Below are 6,000 nucleotides of genomic sequence, written 5' to 3'. Positions count from 1 at the left end.
AGTTCTCCTATTTTACTATTTAGCTAATTTTTAACATTTTTTTCTATAATTTTAGTAAAAAAAAAAATTATTTTTAACTAAATAAGCCAGTCCAACAGAGCAAGTGATTTGTCTGATTTCCTCATGCACTATACATTTTTCAGCTAATGAAATAACGGCGAAGTATTTCAGTGTTTTCTCGTGATGGCTTGGTTGTAGGGTAGGTTATACTATTGCCAGTTGCAAAAGTCCCATTCAGTCCAGCAACAAACACTGAAAATAAAAAAAATGGCCAAAATTTTCACATCTAACTTACATAGCATTTGAGAAAGTACTCTATTGGACCCATCACAACACAAAAACACAAGGAAGGTGTGAAAAAATCAACCAATCATTCTTTGTTAAGAGAGTTTTCCTTTTTAGGATATTGCTTCCCTTGTGTCAAATAGCCAGTAAACGTTTGGATAAATGTGCTTGGGTTTGGCCTCTGTTCAGATTAAGCTTAGACATGATTTGAATTAATCACCTAACAACATAGGAGGGAAAAATCACAAAAGGTAATTTTTATTTTTATATTATACTCTTTCTCTTTCTTAAAAAGGAGGCTTCGGGGGGCACTTAAACTTAATGTATTGTATGAAATTATACGAATTAGTAGGGTAGTTAGAAACTTGGAGTTGTATAAGTTGAAGCACAAGATATGGCCTAGCACTGGTCATGTTATCGCTGCCTTAAGTAAGAAAATTGGGCTGCCTCATTCCGTGGAAACAACTGAAGCTTTGGCTGCACTTAGAGCTGTTGTGTTTGCTAAAAAATTTAGTGTCTTCAAGGTAGTAGTGGAGGTTGATTGTTTGAAGGTGGTTCAGGCTTTGAAAGCTAGGGAGCGTTGCAATACTTTGTATGGGACAGTTATTGAGGATGCGCGCAATCAAGGGGCTTCTCTGCAAGCTTGTCATTTTCAGCATGTTAGAAGAGAGGGTAATAAGTTGGCTCATGCCTTAACTAGGAGAGCGGTTTCATCTGCAGATTTTGATGTATGGGTAGAAGAACTACCTAGTGATTTAGAGGATGTATTCCTTTCTGATTTTTCTTTTTTAGCTAATTAATATGGACTTACTGGTTTCTCAAAAAAAAGATAAGGCTTAGTTTGTGTGGAGCTGAGTAGGCCTGTATTGGAATTTGGAAGAATGCCAAACTTTATAGACCTAATTGTGGGCTTAGCCTAATTGGCCCTAATAATCTCTGGCCTGAATTCTATTCACTACAAGTACAAGACAATAAAACAAAAAGATTTTAGAAAAGGGATTAAAAGTAAAATACACGAATAATTATAATGGGAAGAAACAAAAAATGTTAGTTTTTAAATTTTTATTGTTGATTGCTGGACAATAGTACTCGGTTGAATTAATTCCTCTCAAAGTCATCTATGACATATTTAAAAATTCAGACCCAATTGATAAAGAAATAGATTTCAATATGTTTCTCTCAGGTTTGATCAAATTCATCCCCTCTTTTCTTTAACCAAAAAGAACTATATAAAAAAAAATAAAAAATAAAACTCTATTTTAGTTTTTCAAGTATCAAAAATCTTGTCACTCAACTAATTGACAGCTACTGGTATTTTCCAATAGAAACATTCAAGATTCAACTCTTTCAACCTCAAATATGAATGTATATAGCCTAATACAGTGAAAGTTTTCAATAATTTCTAATACTGGTATTGCAAAAGTAAAACTCTTCAATAATACTTGTCCCCCCAAAAAAAAAAAAAAAAAAAAAAAGATGACCTTTACAAAGCTGATACCAAACAGTGAAAAGTTTGAATAATTTAGACTCTTCTAATACCAAATAGTGAAATCCTTCAATAATTTTGATTCGAAAAGATAAGGTTGATATTGCTGCTTCACGAGATATTTTTGCTAAAGAAAATTTGTCTTGATGTAGAATTTTTGTGGAACTGATACAAAGTAATTCTGATTCTTGAAAGTTGAAATGATCTATTACCCGTACATGGTTTGGAAATAATTCAAAGAAACTGATAGTTTTCTTAGTCAACATTAGATATCAATTGAAGAATAAACCAACTTTGTAGTGCATTAGTGCATCTCTCACTCTCACTCTCTCTCTCTATATGGAGGGTGACTACCTCAAATTAAGTAAATTTCCCTACAATTTCCATCAATCCCCTTATAATTCCTATCCACCCCCATTAGGAACCACTAGATTCCTAACATTTGGTATCAGAGCCGTCGATCTTGACACGAGTGAATATGACCAGCAAGAAAACTTGAAAATGGTGAATGAAGTTTTAGAGAAGGTTAAGGCCTTGATAGAATCTCACAAGGCTGTTTCAAAGAAAGTCAAGGCCTTGGCTGAATCTAACAAAACCATGAATGAAGAGCTCTCAAGATTGCAAGAGGTTCTCGAGAATATAACGGAAGAGGAGCTACAATCTCTTGATTCAACTGACCAAGAATCCACAATACATGAACCTGTTAATGTTGGTGTGGACTAAGAACACACTACGACCAAGAATCCATAATACATGAACCTGTTGTTGTTGGTGTGGAGCAAGAACACATTGTTGGTGTGAATGCAAGTGATCCAATGGTTTTTGATGTTGGCCAAACTCACGCTTCAACAAATGGGGCTGCTCATGTAATCAAGAATGTAAGCATGGACTTAACAGTCATGCATGTTGGTGGCAATTCCATTGAATTTGGACTTTGCTATGAGGGCCACATCTTGCTCATTAGTGGTTGTCACAAAGCCAAGGAACTAGATGCTTCTTTTCTTGGTGATAGTTGTGGGATAAATGATGGATTCCATATCCAAGATGATCACAATTTTTATAAGAAATTGAGTTCTATATTGTTGAAGGTTAAGTTCAATACGACTACTTTGCGTTATGCTCCTATGTCATGGGCTATGATTAATTGCTTTGGAGCTATTTGTGTAATCAATGGTCAAGATGCTTTTGCGTATTGGGTTAGTAGCCAATTTCCCCTAATGAAGGTGTCATTTCAAAACAACACCTTGTGGGCAAGGTGTTTTCAAGGGGAGGGAAATGTTAGGAATATGAAATAATTGTTGTAATCCCTTTAGTTAGGTAGTTAGCTAGTTGGTTGAGATTATGATGAGTTAGTTAGGATTTGAGCACATGTAGCTCATTTAACACATGGCTTAATTCATAGAGCACATGTTGAATTAATTAGCCAATTATCTTGAGCCATGTAGGCCAATGACATTAGAGCTAGTTTCTTATAAATACATAATTGCAATTCAACATTACATATCAATCGGCGAATAAACCAACTTCTTAGTGCATTTGTATCTCTCTCTCTCTATGGAGGGTGAATACCTCGAATTAAGTCAATTTCCCTACAATGTCCATCAATCCCCCTATAATTCCTATCCATTCCCATTAGGAACCACCAGATTCCTAACACAATGACAAGGATCAATGTGAGTAAATTACTAGAGGAATAATGAAGCTGCCACAGCAACATAAATAGAGGATGATGGTGCCAATTCAACTGGATATGTCTAGTTGTAACCAAACAGCTAGTTGCATCATAACACGTTTTTACTAAGGAAAATGCTATAACAACAAACTATTTATATGATAATTAATTATTGGTAAATGAAAAAATAATATTAGTGGTGGGTCCAAATAAGAACCAATTAAAAAATTCCATAAAAATAGTTTATGAATGTAACATTATTCTTTTACTAATGAAAAGGTTGTAGGAGGAGATTTTGAATGCTTTTATGGAAAATTGCTAGAGGTGTTTCAAGAGACAAGATCATACAAGATGGACAATTAATAGGGCAATTATAAAAGGCATCTTAAATTTTAGATGGGGGAGATGAGTTTTAGGAAGGCCCATTCCTTAGCTTGGTTGGCATTGGTGTGGCTTTGACGATTGTGGTTTTTATTTTTATTTTATTTTTTTGCTTATGGTTGGGATAGGGTTGAATTTGCGTTTAGGTTTTGGTTTAGGTCCCCCTCAAAAAAAAAAAAAGGTTTAGGTTTAGGTTTGGGTTATGGGATTAGTTTTGAGTTTGGATTTGCTCACCCATACGTGTAGGGGCAAAACTAGGATTTTAAGAATGATGGGCCAAAGATAAAATTTTGACTAAAATCAAATGGTTTTATGACAAATATAAAATTTTTAGGAGGGGTGTGTGTGTGTGTTTATATATATATATATATATATATATATATATATGACAAAGTTTAGTTGCAAAATTGGTTATATCATAAAATTACAATCTTAATTAATAAAATAAATATTACTAAATATTTTGAAAATCTAAATAATGAATTGCATATTCTTTATGCTTTTAATACACATGTCAAATTTTGTGTCAATTAGATATTATTTACTATATGATTTATAAATTTATATTTTATGCATAATTTTAAACTACAAAAAATTGTAATTTAAACAACTTATTGATGATATAGCTATTGATCTTTAATTTTTTAGAAATTTTGCAAGCATAGAGGATAAAAGAACAAGATGTATTCTTATGGTGGATTTGTCAAAATTTATCTCCAATAAAAAGATATTGAGTAAGGTTGTAGCCTTACTTTGTAGCTAAACTTTGTCCATATATATAATTTTTTTTTTCCTTTTCGAATAAAAAAAAATAATTAAAAAAAAAAAACAAAACAAAAAACTTTAACTAAATATAAGGGTAAAAGCTGATTTCTTGCAAAGTTTAAGGTGCACCCCTTTATATGGCTCCACACTAGTATATGTGAGAGACTCTGTTCATGGTACATTGGGTGTGAAAAAGGGGAAAAAAAATTATCAAAATATTTTATTCTGATTTTTTTTTTTTTTTGGAAAAAAATCCAAGTTGGGGAAGAAACCTTTTATTACTCTATCATAATAAGATCATGATTTTAAACATCATAGATGCCTGGAGGAATAGACTCCATCCAAACAAGAAAATAATTATTAATAGCCCTACTAGCAAGCCTATGGGCTACACAAGTACTTTCCTTCTTACATAACTAATAGAGACATTATTAAAAACTGAAGACAAAGATTAATATCCTGAAGAGTATGATAAAAAATAGAGGTCTCCATACTGCCATCTTTGATAGATTTTCTAAAGTTGTGATTTTCAATTCAGTTTTGTTGGCTTTAATTTCGTTTCAAAATTGATTGTAATTCTTCAATCATTTACCCATATTTTTGTGGGATTAAATGTAATGGGTTCAACGTGGAAATTGGTGAAGAACTGTGAAGAACAGGGTATTTCACAACTGGCTCGTGATTGGTGCAACCTGTGAAAGGCCACGTGAGGAGCATGATGGGACTTCAAAAGACTCAAGTACCAAAGGCATTTTGCTAGTGGCCTGTGACTTGGCCAACTCGCGAGATGCACGAACAACTATATGCAAGTGCTTTCCTCATTTCTTTACCCACACTAATAAAGCCCTCATTATCTATGAAATTGTAAAGAGAGTTTCAAAGAGAAAACCCTTGAAATCCATTGGAAAGTTAGAGATTGCACACCTACAATCCTATACACATTTTTCTTAGTTTTCTTCACTCTCTTCCCTCTCTAATTCTATATCCTTTGAGAAGTTCTTAGTCCAATCACAAACCACACCCATTTAGAGTGTTATTAGTTGATTTGGAGCAATTGGGAAGTGTTAGAAATTGGGCTAGTTTTGACCCAACCCATAAACCATGGCCCATGGATCGTCCACATGGGTTATCTGATAAGTAAGTTTAAATTAAAACTAATTGATATTGGTATGAGTTATCAATATTAGTAGTGGAGTAATTTAAACTTAACAGATATTGATATGAGTTATTAATATCAGTAGTAGAGTAATTTAAACTTAACAGATGAAATCTTTTTGGGATCGCATGTATCTAATAGTAAGTGAATCTTTACTAGTATTTAAAATGCTCCTACATTAGTCAGATTAAGGTGAGATACAGTGAGTGAACATATGTATAGTTTTTGAGTGCTCTCTCAAAATAATCCGTCTCT

The sequence above is a fragment of the Quercus lobata genome, chromosome 2 (genome assembly GCF_001633185.2).
Source record: "Quercus lobata isolate SW786 chromosome 2, ValleyOak3.0 Primary Assembly, whole genome shotgun sequence".
Classification (NCBI taxonomy): domain Eukaryota; kingdom Viridiplantae; phylum Streptophyta; class Magnoliopsida; order Fagales; family Fagaceae; genus Quercus; species Quercus lobata.
Note: the sequence above shows the minus strand (reverse complement) of the source record.